The sequence below is a fragment of the Phocoena phocoena genome, chromosome 18 (genome assembly GCF_963924675.1).
Source record: "Phocoena phocoena chromosome 18, mPhoPho1.1, whole genome shotgun sequence".
NCBI lineage: Eukaryota > Metazoa > Chordata > Mammalia > Artiodactyla > Phocoenidae > Phocoena > Phocoena phocoena.
In genome coordinates, this window is record NC_089236.1 from 44494077 (window position 1) to 44509004 (window position 14928).

A 14928-nucleotide genomic window follows, 5' to 3' on the forward strand; every position below is an offset into this window, starting at 1 on the left:
GTAGCTTCAAGGCACCGTGAATGCAGCCTTCCAAATTGGAAAGCGAGGATGTTTAAATCAGGCCCCCGATTTTAGGCGCAAACACAGCATACATTGCTGTTGTTTCTAACAAGTCAAAAGAGACACACGGCCCCTTGTGTTTGCTTGCCTGAATCAGCTTCTCGAAGCAGGGGGGTTGTGCATCAAGTGGACTGCCTCAACCAAGGAACGCCCTAGCTACTCCTCTGGGGCCTGTGGCTATTCAGAAGCCTGCATTGCCACCGCAAGGGGCGGACTGAAATTGCATTAAGAACGCAAGGGGACTTTCTTCTGGAGGCACGGTGACTTCAGGCAGGAGGTCCTAGATGGAATGCGAGGCCGAGGGTGCTCTCAGTGCAGCTCAGACTAGGGCAAGGCGTAGGACGTCAAGGCCTGTGAGACGTGCCAAAATTCTGTTCGTGAACGTGTGGGTGTGATGGGGAAATTAAGCTGCTTCGGTGGAGACTGCTGTGCGTTTCCCTACCCTCGGCGTAGAGAGAGTGGCTCCAAAGGGCTACGGGGCTGGATGATGCTTAGAAGACCTAAGGGGTCCTGGGGTTAGTCTGTGTTCCAGCCGGGAACATGGAGCCCACGCGATTTTCCTAGGTGTCCGGAAAACTCTACTGCCATAAAAATATGCAGAGCAGAGGCTACGGCCTCATGGAAAGTGCTGCACGCCTCCGTTTCTGCAGGGCAAGTCCGGCCTGAACCTACAGGCATGTGCTCACACTGAGTGTCCCGTTAGCGACACAGCTTTGAAAGATGCTGACTTTCTCCTCGAGCTGAGTGACTTCAGGTACGAGGTCCGCGAAGTATGCAAAGCAGAGTGTTTTCTCTTGGCTGCTCACAAAAAGGCGGCAACCGGTATTTCCTGGGCGCTTCGGACACACCAGAAATCGTGTCCTGAAGCTGTTTGAGGGCTCTGGAAATAGAGCTCTCCTCATGGAACGCGCAATGTGTTGCCCATCATTCCGCACGCACGGAGGGCATCCGAGGGGAAGACCACTGGGCCTCGATGTTGCTCAGCTGGTCCACCGGGGTCTGGAGATACTCACTGACAATGGAGGAAAATGGATGCAAACCAGAGGGGCCTACGAGTCCTCAGAAGGGTACTTCCCTGAAAGTAAAGGCGAAGAGCTACTAAGAACTCGTGGAAACAGCTGCATGCCTCCCTTTCTGCCCGGCTACTCAGGGCCTAACCTGGAGGCAAGTTCTCATGTTGAGTATCTCTTTACTTCTAGAGCTTGTGAGGCTGACCACCACGGAGGCCATGGAAGCACCTGCTTTAGACCGAGCAAACTCAGTTTCTTCCCAGAAGCATTCCTACAGGGTTCCCAGGCCTGTCAACAGCAGGGATTTCAGGTAGCTACAAGGCACCGTGAATGCAGCCTTCCAAATTGGAAAGCGAGGATGTTTAAATCAGGCCCCCGATTTCAGGCGCAAACACACCATACATGGCTGTTGTTTCTATCAAGTCAAAAGAGACACATGGCCCCTTGTGTTTGCTTGCCTGAATCAGCTTCTCGAAGCAGGGGGTTGTGCATCAAGTGGACTACCTCAACTAAGGAACGCCCTAGCTACTCCTCTGGGGCCTGTGGCTATTCAGAAGCCTGCATTGCCACCGCAAGAACCGGACTGAAATTGCAGTAAGAACGCAAGGGGACTTTCTTCTGGAGGCACGGTGACTTCAGGCAGGAGGTCCTAGATGGAATGCGAGGCCGAGGGTGCTCTCAGTGCAGCTCAGACTAGGGCAAGGCGTAAGACCTCAAGGCCTGTGAGACGTGCCAAAATTCTGTTCGTGAACGTGTGGGTGTGATGGGGAAAGTAAGCTGCTTCGTTGGAGACTGCTCTGCGTTTCCCTACCCTCGGCGTAGAGAGAGTTGGCTCCAAAGGGCTACGGGGCTGGATTAAGCTTAGGAGACCTAGGGGGTCCTGGGGTTAGTCTGTGTTCCAGCCGGGAACAGGGAGCCCACGCAATTTTCCTAGGTGTTCGGAAAACTCTACTGCCATAAAAGATATGCAAAAAAAAAAAAAAGATATGCAGAGCAGAGGCTACGGCCTCATGGAAAGTGCTGCACGCCTCCGTTTCTGCAGGGCAAGTCCGGCCTTAACCTACAGGCATGTGCTCACACTGAGTGTCCCGTTAGCGACTCAGCTTTGAAAGATGCTGACTTTCTCCTCGAGCTGAGTGACTTCAGGTACGAGGTCCGCGAAGTATGCAAAGCAGAGTGTTTTCTCTTGGCAGCTCACACAAGGGCGGCAACCGGTATTTCCTGGGCGCTTCGGACACACCAGAAATCGTGCCCTGAAGCTGTTTGAGGGCTCTGGAAATAGAGCTCTCCTCAAGGAACGCGCAGTGTGTTGCCCATCACTCGGCACGCAGGAGGGCATCGGAGGGGAAGACCACTGGGCCTCGATGTTGCTCAGCTGGTCCACCGGGTTCTGGAGATACTCACTGACAATGGAGGAAAATGGATGCAAACCAGAGGGGCCTACGAGTCCTCAGAAGGGTACTTCCCTCAAAGTAAAGACGAAGAGCTACTAAGAACTCGTGGAAACAGCTGCATGCCTCCCTTTCTGCCCGGCTACTCAGGGCCTAACCTGGAGGCAACTTCTCACGTTGAGTTTCTCTTGACTTCTAGAGCTTGTCAGGCTGACCACCACGGCGGCCATGGAAGCACCTGGTTTAGACCGACCAAACTCAGTTTCTTCCCAGAAGCATTCCTACAGGGTTCCCAGGCCTGTCAAGAGCAGGGATTTCAGGTAGCTTCAAGGCACCGTGAATGCAGCCTTCCAAATTGGAAAGCGAGGATGTTTAAATCAGGCCCCCGATTTTAGGCGCAAACACAGCATACATTGCTGTTGTTTCTAACAAGTCAAAAGAGACACACGGCCCCTTGTGTTTGCTTGCCTGAATCAGCTTCTCGAAGCAGGGGGGTTGTGCATCAAGTGGACTGCCTCAACCAAGGAACGCCCTAGCTACTCCTCTGGGGCCTGTGGCTATTCAGAAGCCTGCATTGCCACCGCAAGGGGCGGACTGAAATTGCAGTAAGAACGCAAGGGGACTTTCTTCTGGAGGCACGGTGACTTCAGGCAGGAGGTCCTAGATGGAATGCGAGGCCGAGGGTGCTCTCAATGCAGCTCAGACTAGGGCAAGGCGTAAGACCTCAAGGCCTGTGAGACCTGCCAAAATTGTGTTCGTGAACGTGTGGGTGTGAAGGGGAAATTAAGCTGCTTCGGTGGAGACTGCTGTGCGTTTCACTACCCTCGGCGTAGAGAGAGTGGCTCCAAAGGGCTACGGGGCTGGATGTTGCTTAGGAGACCTAAGGGGTCCTGGGGTTAGTCTCTGTTACAGCCCGGAACAGGAAGCCCACGCGATTGTCCTAAGTGTCCGGAAAACTCTACTGCCATAAAAGATATGCAGAGCAGAAACTACGGCCTCATGGAAAGTGCTGCACGCCTCCGTTTCTGCAGGGCAAGTCCGGCCTTAACCTACAGGCATGTGCTCACACTGAGTGTCCCGTTAGCGACACAGCTTTGAAAGATGCTGACTTTCTCCTCGAGCTGAGTGACTTCAGGTACGAGGTCCGCGAAGTATGCAAAGCAGAGTGTTTTCTCTTGGCAGCTCACACAAGGGCGGCAACCGGTATTTCCTGGGCGCTTCGGACACACCAGAAATCGTGTCCTGAAGCTGTTTGAGGGCTCTGGAAATAGAGCTCTCCTCAAGGAACGCGCAGTGTGTTGCCCATCACTCGGCACGCACGGAGGGCATCGGAGGGGAAGACCACTGGGCCTCGATGTTGCTCAGCTGGTCCACCGGGGTCTGGAGATGCTCACTGACAATGGAGGAAAATGGATGCAAACCAGAGGGGCCTACGAGTCCTCAGAAGGGTACTTCCCTGAAAGTAAAGGCGAAGAGCTACTAAGAACTCGTGGAAACAGCTGCATGCCTCCCTTTCTACCCAGCTACTCAGGGCCTAACCTGGAGGCAAGTTCTCACGTTGAGTTTCTCTTGAATTCTAGAGCTTGTCAGGCTGACCACCACGGCAGCCATGGAAGCACCTGGTTTATACCGAGCAAACTCAGTTTCTTCCCAGAAGCATTCCTACAGGGTTCCCAGGCCTGTCAACAGCAGGGATTTCAGGTAGCTTCAAGGCACCGTGAATGCAGCCTTCCAAATTGGAAAGGGAGGATGTTTAAATCAGGCCCCCGATTTCAGGCGCAAACACAGCATACATTGCTGTTGTTTCTAACAAGTCAAAACAGACAGAGGGCCCATTGTGATTGCTTGCCTGAATCAGCTTCTCGAAGCAGAGGGTTCTGCATCAAGTGGACTACCTCAACCAAGGAACGCCCTAGCTACTCCTCTGGGGCCTGTGGCTATTCAGAAGCCTGCATTGCCACCGCAAGAAGCGGACTGAAATTGCAGTAAGAACGCAAAGGGACTTTCTTCTGCAGGCACGGTGACTTCAGACAGGAGGTCCTAGATGGAATGCGAGGCCGAGGGTGCTCTCAGTGCAGCTCAGACTAGGGCAAGGCGTAAGACCTCAAGGCCTGTGAGACGTGCCAAAATTCTGTTCGTGAACGTGTGGGTGTGATGGGGAAATTAAGCTGCTTCGGTGGAGACTGCTGTGCGTTTCCCTACCCTCGGCGTAGAGAGAGTGGCTCCAAAGGGCTAAGGGGCTGGATGTTGCTTAGGAGACCTAAGGGGTCCTGGGGTTAGTCTGTGTTCCAGCCCGGAACAGGAAGCCCACGCGATTTTCCTAAGTGTCCGGAAAACTCTACTGCCATAAAATATATGCAGAGCAGAGGCTACGGCCTCATGGAAAGTGCTGCACGCCTCCGTTTCTGCAGGGCAAGTCCGGCCTTAACCTACAGGCATGTGCTCACACTGAGTGTCCCGTTAGCGACACAGCTTTGAAAGATGCTGACTTTCTCCTCGAGCTGAGTGACTTCAGGTACGAGGTCCGCGAAGTATGCAAAGCACAGTGTTTTTTCTTGGCAGCTCACACAAGGGCGGCAACCGGTATTTCCTGGGCGCTTCGGACACACCAGAAATCGTGCCCTGAAGCTGTTTGAGGGCTCTGGAAATAGAGCTCTCCTCAAGGAACGCGCAGTGTGTTGCCCATCACTCGGCACGCACGGAGGGCATCCGAGGGGAAGACCACTGGGCCTCGATGTTGCTCAGCTGGTCCACCGGGGTCTGGAGATACTCACTGACGATGGAGGAAAATGGATGCAAACCAGAGGGGCCTACGAGTCCTCAGAAGGGTACTTCCCTCAAAGTACAGATGAAGAGCTACTAAGAACTCGTGGAAACAGCTGCATGCCTCCCTTTCTGCCCGGCTACTCAGGGCCTAACCTGGAGGCAAGTTCTCACGTTGAGTTTCTCTTGACTTCTAGAGCTTGTCAGGCTGACCACCACGGCGGCCATGGAAGCACCTGGTTTAGACCGACCAAACTCAGTTTCTTCCCAGAAGCATTCCTACAGGGTTCCCAGGCCTGTCAAGAGCAGGGATTTCAGGTAGCTTCAAGGCACCGTGAATGCAGCCTTCCAAATTGGAAAGCGAGGATGTTTAAATCAGGCCCCCGATTTTAGGCGCAAACACAGCATACATTGCTGTTGTTTCTAACAAGTCAAAAGAGACACACGGCCCCTTGTGTTTGCTTGCCTGAATCAGCTTCTCGAAGCAGGGGGGTTGTGCATCAAGTGGACTGCCTCAACCAAGGAACGCCCTAGCTACTCCTCTGGGGCCTGTGGCTATTCAGAAGCCTGCATTGCCACCGCAAGGGGCGGACTGAAATTGCATTAAGAACGCAAGGGGACTTTCTTCTGGAGGCACGGTGACTTCAGGCAGGAGGTCCTAGATGGAATGCGAGGCCGAGGGTGCTCTCAGTGCAGCTCAGACTAGGGCAAGGCGTAGGACCTCAAGGCCTGTGAGACGTGCCAAAATTCTGTTCGTGAACGTGTGGGTGTGATGGGGAAATTAAGCTGCTTCGGTGGAGACTGCTGTGCGTTTCCCTACCCTCGGCGTAGAGAGAGTGGCTCCAAAGGGCTACGGGGCTGGATGATGCTTAGAAGACCTAAGGGGTCCTGGGGTTAGTCTGTGTTCCAGCCGGGAACATGGAGCCCACGCGATTTTCCTAGGTGTCCGGAAAACTCTACTGCCATAAAAATATGCAGAGCAGAGGCTACGGCCTCATGGAAAGTGCTGCACGCCTCCGTTTCTGCAGGGCAAGTCCGGCCTTAACCTACAGGCATGTGCTCACACTGAGTGTCCCGTTAGCGACACAGCTTTGAAAGATGCTGACTTTCTCCTCGAGCTGAGTGACTTCAGGTACGAGGTCCGCGAAGTATGCAAAGCAGAGTGTTTTCTCTTGGCTGCTCACAAAAAGGCGGCAACCGGTATTTCCTGGGCGCTTCGGACACACCAGAAATCGTGTCCTGAAGCTGTTTGAGGGCTCTGGAAATAGAGCTCTCCTCATGGAACGCGCAATGTGTTGCCCATCATTCCGCACGCACGGAGGGCATCCGAGGGGAAGACCACTGGGCCTCGATGTTGCTCAGCTGTTCCACCGGGGTCTGGAGATACTCACTGACAATGGAGGAAAATGGATGCAAACCAGAGGGGCCTACGAGTCCTCAGAAGGGTACTTCCCTGAAAGTAAAGGCGAAGAGCTACTAAGAACTCGTGGAAACAGCTGCATGCTTCCCTTTCTGCCCGGCTACTCAGGGCCTAACCTGGAGGCAAGTTCTCATGTTGAGTATCTCTTTACTTCTAGAGCTTGAGAGGCTGACCACCACGGAGGCCATGGAAGCACCTGCTTTAGACCGAGCAAACTCAGTTTCTTCCCAGAAGCATTCCTACAGGGTTCCCAGGCCTGTCAACAGCAGGGATTTCAGGTAGCTACAAGGCACCGTGAATGCAGCCTTCCAAATTGGAAAGCGAGGATGTTTAAATCAGGCCCCCGATTTCAGGCGCAAACACACCATACATGGCTGTTGTTTCTATCAAGTCAAAAGAGACACATGGCCCCTTGTGTTTGCTTGCCTGAATCAGCTTCTCGAAGCAGGGGGTTGTGCATCAAGTGGACTACCTCAACTAAGGAACGCCCTAGCTACTCCTCTGGGGCCTGTGGCTATTCAGAAGCCTGCATTGCCACCGCAAGAACCGGACTGAAATTGCAGTAAGAACGCAAGGGGACTTTCTTCTGGAGGCACGGTGACTTCAGGCAGGAGGTCCTTGATGGAATGCGAGGCCGAGGGTGCTCTCAGTGCAGCTCAGACTAGGGCATGGCGTAAGACCTCAAGGCCTGTGAGTCGTGCCAAAATTCTGTTCCTGAACGTGTGGGTGTGAATGGGAAATTAAGCTGCTTCGGTGGAGACTTCTGTGCGTTTCCCTACCCTCGGCGTAGAGAGAGTGGCTCCAAAGGGCTAAGGGGCTGGATGTTGCTTAGGAGACCTAAGGGGTCCTGGGGTTAGTCTGTGTTCCAGCCCGGAACAGGAAGCCCACGCGATTTTCCTAAGTGTCCGGAAAACTCTACTGCCATAAAATATATGCAGAGCAGAGGCTACGGCCTCATGGAAAGTGCTGCACGCCTCCGTTTCTGCAGGGCAAGTCCGGCCTTAACCTACAGGCATGTGCTCACACTGAGTGTCCCGTTAGCGACACAGCTTTGAAAGATGCTGACTTTCTCCTCGAGCTGAGTGACTTCAGGTACGAGGTCCGCGAAGTATGCAAAGCACAGTGTTTTTTCTTGGCAGCTCACACAAGGGCGGCAACCGGTATTTCCTGGGCGCTTCGGACACACCAGAAATCGTGCCCTGAAGCTGTTTGAGGGCTCTGGAAATAGAGCTCTCCTCAAGGAACGCGCAGTGTGTTGCCCATCACTCGGCACGCACGGAGGGCATCCGAGGGGAAGACCACTGGGCCTCGATGTTGCTCAGCTGGTCCACCGGTGTCTGGAGATACTCACTGACAATGGAGGAAAATGGATGCAAACCAGAGGGGCCTACGAGTCCTCAGAAGGGTACTTCCCTCAAAGTAAAGACGAAGAGCTACTAAGAACTCGTGGAAACAGCTGCATGCCTCCCTTTCTGCCCGGCTACTCAGGGCCTAACCTGGAGGCAAGTTCTCACGTTGAGTTTCTCTTGACTTCTAGAGCTTGTCAGGCTGACCACCACGGCGGCCATGGAAGCACCTGGTTTAGACCGACCAAACTCAGTTTCTTCCCAGAAGCATTCCTACAGGGTTCCCAGGCCTGTCAAGAGCAGGGATTTCAGGTAGCTTCAAGGCACCGTGAATGCAGCCTTCCAAATTGGAAAGCGAGGATGTTTAAATCAGGCCCCCGATTTTAGGCGCAAACACAGCATACATTGCTGTTGTTTCTAACAAGTCAAAAGAGACACACGGCCCCTTGTGTTTGCTTGCCTGAATCAGCTTCTCGAAGCAGGGGGGTTGTGCATCAAGTGGACTGCCTCAACCAAGGAACGCCCTAGCTACTCCTCTGGGGCCTGTGGCTATTCAGAAGCCTGCATTGCCACCGCAAGGGGCGGACTGAAATTGCATTAAGAACGCAAGGGGACTTTCTTCTGGAGGCACGGTGACTTCAGGCAGGAGGTCCTAGATGGAATGCGAGGCCGAGGGTGCTCTCAGTGCAGCTCAGACTAGGGCAAGGCGTAGGACGTCAAGGCCTGTGAGACGTGCCAAAATTCTGTTCGTGAACGTGTGGGTGTGATGGGGAAATTAAGCTGCTTCGGTGGAGACTGCTGTGCGTTTCCCTACCCTCGGCGTAGAGAGAGTGGCTCCAAAGGGCTACGGGGCTGGATGATGCTTAGAAGACCTAAGGGGTCCTGGGGTTAGTCTGTGTTCCAGCCGGGAACATGGAGCCCACGCGATTTTCCTAGGTGTCCGGAAAACTCTACTGCCATAAAAATATGCAGAGCAGAGGCTACGGCCTCATGGAAAGTGCTGCACGCCTCCGTTTCTGCAGGGCAAGTCCGGCCTGAACCTACAGGCATGTGCTCACACTGAGTGTCCCGTTAGCGACACAGCTTTGAAAGATGCTGACTTTCTCCTCGAGCTGAGTGACTTCAGGTACGAGGTCCGCGAAGTATGCAAAGCAGAGTGTTTTCTCTTGGCTGCTCACAAAAAGGCGGCAACCGGTATTTCCTGGGCGCTTCGGACACACCAGAAATCGTGTCCTGAAGCTGTTTGAGGGCTCTGGAAATAGAGCTCTCCTCATGGAACGCGCAATGTGTTGCCCATCATTCCGCACGCACGGAGGGCATCCGAGGGGAAGACCACTGGGCCTCGATGTTGCTCAGCTGTTCCACCGGGGTCTGGAGATACTCACTGACAATGGAGGAAAATGGATGCAAACCAGAGGGGCCTACGAGTCCTCAGAAGGGTACTTCCCTGAAAGTAAAGGCGAAGAGCTACTAAGAACTCGTGGAAACAGCTGCATGCCTCCCTTTCTGCCCGGCTACTCAGGGCCTAACCTGGAGGCAAGTTCTCATGTTGAGTATCTCTTTACTTCTAGAGCTTGAGAGGCTGACCACCACGGAGGCCATGGAAGCACCTGCTTTAGACCGAGCAAACTCAGTTTCTTCCCAGAAGCATTCCTACAGGGTTCCCAGGCCTGTCAACAGCAGGGATTTCAGGTAGCTACAAGGCACCGTGAATGCAGCCTTCCAAATTGGAAAGCGAGGATGTTTAAATCAGGCCCCCGATTTCAGGCGCAAACACACCATACATGGCTGTTGTTTCTATCAAGTCAAAAGAGACACATGGCCCCTTGTGTTTGCTTGCCTGAATCAGCTTCTCGAAGCAGGGGGTTGTGCATCAAGTGGACTACCTCAACTAAGGAACGCCCTAGCTACTCCTCTGGGGCCTGTGGCTATTCAGAAGCCTGCATTGCCACCGCAAGAACCGGACTGAAATTGCAGTAAGAACGCAAGGGGACTTTCTTCTGGAGGCACGGTGACTTCAGGCAGGAGGTCCTAGATGGAATGCGAGGCCGAGGGTGCTCTCAGTGCAGCTCAGACTAGGGCAAGGCGTAAGACCTCAAGGCCTGTGAGACGTGCCAAAATTCTGTTCGTGAACGTGTGGGTGTGATGGGGAAAGTAAGCTGCTTCGTTGGAGACTGCTCTGCGTTTCCCTACCCTCGGCGTAGAGAGAGTTGGCTCCAAAGGGCTACGGGGCTGGATTTTGCTTAGGAGACCTAGGGGGTCCTGGGGTTAGTCTGTGTTCCAGCCGGGAACAGGGAGCCCACGCAATTTTCCTAGGTGTTCGGAAAACTCTACTGCCATAAAAGATATGCAAAAAAAAAAAAAAGATATGCAGAGCAGAGGCTACGGCCTCATGGAAAGTGCTGCACGCCTCCGTTTCTGCAGGGCAAGTCCGGCCTTAACCTACAGGCATGTGCTTACACTGAGTGTCCCGTTAGCGACACAGCTTTGAAAGATGCTGACTTTCTCCTCGAGCTGAGGGACTTCAGGTACGAGGTCCGCGAAGTATGCAAAGCAGAGTGTTTTCTCTTGGCAGCTCACACAAGGGCAGCAACCGGTATTTCCTGGGTGCTTCGGACACACCAGAAATCGTGTCCTGAAGCTGTTTGAGGGCTCTGGAAATAGAGCTCTCCTCAAGGAACGCGCAGTGTGTTTCCCACCCCTCGGCACGCACGTAGGGCATCGGAGGGGAAGACCACTGGGCGTCGATGTTGCTCAGCTGGTCCACCGGGGTCTGGAGATGCTCACTGACAATGGAGGAAAATGGATTCAAACCAGAGGGGCCTACGAGTCCTCAGAAGGGTACTTCCCTGAAAGTAAAGGCGAAGAGCTACTAAGAACTCGTGGAAACAGCTGCATGCCTCCCTTTCTGCCCGGCTTCTCAGGGCCTAACCTGGAGGCAAGTTCTTACGTTGAGTTTCTCTTGACTTCTAGAGCTTGTCAGGCTGACCACCACGGCGGCCATGGAAGCACCTGGTTTAGACCGACCAAACTCAGTTTCTTCCCAGAAGCATTCCTACAGGGTTCCCAGGCCTGTCAACAGCAGGGATTTCAGGTAGCTTCAAGGCACCGTGAATGCAGCCTTCCAAATTGGAAAGCGAGGATGTTTAAATCAGGCCCCCGATTTCATGCGCAAACACAGCATACATTGCTGCGGTTTCTAACAAGTCAAAAGAGACACATGGCCCCTTGTGTTTGCTTGCCTGAATCAGCTTCTCGAAGCAGGGGGTTGTGCATCAAGTGGACTGCCTCAACCAAGGAACGCCCTAGCTACTCCTCTGGGGCCTGTGGCTATTCAGAAGCCTGCATTGCCACCGTAAGGACAGGACTGAAATTGCACTAAGAACGCAAGGGGACTTTCTTCTGGAGGCACGGTGACTTCAGGCAGGAGGTCCTAGATGGAATGCGAGGCCGAGGGTGCTCTCAGTGCAGGTCAGACTAGGGCAAGGCGTAAGACCTCAAGGCCTGTGAGTCGTGCCAAAATTCTGTTCATGAACGTGTGGGTGTGATGGGGAAATTAAGCTGCTTCGGTGGAGACTGCTGTGCGTTTCCCTACCCTCGGCGTAGAGAGAGTTGGTTCCAAAGGGCTACGGCCTGGATGTTGCTTAGTAGACCTAGGGGTCCTGGGGTTAGTCGGTGTTCCAGCCGGGACCAGGGAGCCCACGCGATTTTCCTAAGTGTCCGGAAAACTCTACTGCCATCAAAGATATGCAGAGCAGAGGCTACAGCCTCATGGAAAGTGCTGCACACCTCCGTTTCTGCAGGGCAATTCCGGCCTTAACCTACAGGCATGTGCTCACACTGAGTGTCCCGTTAGCGACACAGCTTTGAAAGATGCTGACTTTCTCCTCGAGCTGTGTGACTTCAGGTACGAGGTCCGCGAAATATGCAAAGCAGAGTGTTTTCTCTTGGCAGCTCACACAAGGGCGGCAACCGATATTTCCTGGGTGCTTCGGACACACCAGAAATCGTGTCCTGAAGCTGTTCGAGGGCTCTGGAAATAGAGCTCTCCTCAAGGAACGCGCAGTGTGTTGCCCATCACTCGGCATGCACGCAGGGCATCGGAGGGGAAGACCACTGGGCGTCGATGTTGCTCAGCTGGTCCACCGGGGTCTGGAGATGCTCACTGCCAATGGAGGAAAATGGATGCAAACCAGAGGGGCCTACGAGTCCTCAGAAGGGTACTTCCCTGAAAGTAAAGGTGAAGAGCTACTAAGAACTCGTGGAAACAGCTGCATGCCTCCCTTTCTGCCCGGCTACTCAGGGCCTAACCTGGAGGCAAGTTCTCACGTTGAGTTTCTCTTGAATTCTAGAGCTTGTCAGGCTGACCACCACGGCGGCCATGGAAGCACCTAGTTTATACCGAGCAAACTCAGTTTCTTCCCAGAAGCATTCCTACAGGGTTCCCAGGCCTGTCAACAGCAGGGATTTCAGGTAGCTTCAAGGCACCGTGAATGCAGCCTTCCAAATTGGAAAGCGAGGATGTTTAAATCAGGCCCCCGATTTCAGGCGCAAACACAGCATACATTGCCGTTGTTTCTAACATGTCAAAAGAGACACATGGCCCCTTGTGTTTGCTTGCCTGAATCAGCTTCTCGAAGCAGGGGGTTGTGCATCAAGTGGACTGCCTCAACCAAGGAACGCCCTAGCTACTCTTCTGGGGCCTGTGGCTATTCAGAAGCCTGCATTGCCACCGCAAGGACCGGACTGAAATTGCAGTAAGAACGCAAGGGGACTTTCTTCTGGAGGCACGGTGACTTCAGGCAGGAGGTCCTTGATGGAATGCGAGGCCGAGGGTGCTCTCAGTGCAGGTCAGGCTAGGGCAAGGCGTAAGACCTCAAGGCCTGTGAGACGTGCCAAAATTCTGTTCGTGAACGTGTGTGTGTGATGGGGAAATTAAGCTGCTTCGGTGGAGACTGCTGTGCGTTTCCCTACCCTCGGCGTAGAGAGAGTTGGTTCCAAAGGGCTACGGGGCTGGATGTTGCTTAGTAGACCTAGGGGTCCTGGGGTTAGTCTGTGTTCCAGCCGGGACCAGGGAGCCCACGCGATTTTCCTAAGTGTCCGGAAAAGTCTACTGTCATCAAAGATATGCAGAGCAGAGGCTACAGCCTCATGGAAAGTGCTGCACACTCCGTTTCTGCAGGGCAAGTCCGGCCTTAACCTACAGGCATGTGCTCACACTGAGGGTCCCGTTAGCGACACAGCTTTGAAAGATGCTGACTTTCTCCTCGAGCTGAGTGACTTCAGGTACGAGGTCCGCGAAGTATGCAAAGCAGAGTGTTTTCTCTTGGCAGCTCACACAAGGGCGGCAACCGGTATTTCCTGGACGCTTCGGACACACCAGAAATCGTGCCCTGAAGCTGTTTGAGGGCTCTGGAAATAGAGCTCTCCTCAAGGAACGCGCAGTGTGTTGCCCATCACTCGGCATGCAGGAGGGCATCGGAGTGGAAGACCACTGGGCCTCAATGTTGCTCAGCTGGTCCACCGGGGTCTGGAGATACTCACTGACAATGGAGGAAAATGGATGCAAACCAGAGGGGCCTACGAGTCCTCAGAAGGGTACTTCCCTCAAAGTAAAGACGAAGAGCTACTAAGAACTCGTGGAAACAGCTGCATGCCTCCCTTTCTGCCCGGCTACTCAGGGCCTAACCTGGAGGCAACTTCTCACGTTGAGTTTCTCTTGACTTCTAGAGCTTGTCAGGCTGACCACCACGGCGGCCATGGAAGCACCTGGTTTAGACCGACCAAACTCAGTTTCTTCCCAGAAGCATTCCTACAGGGTTCCCAGGCCTGTCAACAGCAGGGATTTCAGGTAGCTTCAAGGCACCGTGAATGCAGCCTTCCAAATTGGAAAGCGAGGATGTTTAAATCAGGCCCCCGATTTTAGGCGCAAACACAGCATACATTGCTGTTGTTTCTAAAAAGTCAAAAGAGACACACGGCCCCTTGTGTTTGCTTGCCTGAATCAGCTTCTCGAAGCAGGTGGGTTGTGCATCAAGTGGACTGCCTCAACCAAGGAACGCCCTAGCTACTCCTCTGGGGCCTGTGGCTATTCAGAAGCCTGCATTGCCACCGCAAGACGCAGACTGAAATTGCAGTAAGAACGCAAGGGGACTTTCTTCTGGAGGCACGGTGACTTCAGGCAGGAGGTCCTAGATGGAATGCGAGGCCGAGGGTGCTCTCAATGCAGCTCAGACTAGGGCAAGGCGTAAGACCTCAAGGCCTGTGAGACCTGCCAAAATTGTGTTCGTGAACGTGTGGGTGTGATGGGGAAATTAAGCTGCTTCGGTGGAGACTGCTGTGCGTTTCACTACCCTCGGCGTAGAGAGAGTGGCTCCAAAGGGCTACGGGGCTGGATGTTGCTTAGGAGACCTAAGGGGTCCTGGGGTTAGTCTGTGTTACAGCCCGGAACAGGAAGCCCACGCGATTGTCCTAAGTGTCCGGAAAACTCTACTGCCATAAAAGATATGCAGAGCAGAGGCTACGGCCTCATGGAAAGTGCTGCACGCCTCCGTTTCTGCAGGGCAAGTCCGGCCTTAACCTACAGGCATGTGCTCACACTGAGTGTCCCGTTAGCGACACAGCTTTGAAAGATGCTGACTTTCTCCTCGAGCTGAGTGACTTCAGGTACGAGGTCCGCGAAGTATGCAAAGCAGAGTGTTTTCTCTTGGCAGCTCACACAAGGGCGGCAACCGGTATTTCCTGGGCGCTTCGGACACACCAGAAATCGTGCCCTGAAGCTGTTTGAGGGCTCTGGATATAGAGCTCTCCTCAAGGAACGCGCAGTGTGTTGCCCATCACTCGGCACGCAGGAGGGCATCGGAGGGGAAGACCACTGGGCCTCGATGTTGCTCAGCTGGTCCACCGGGGTCTGGAGATACTCACTGACAATGGAGGAA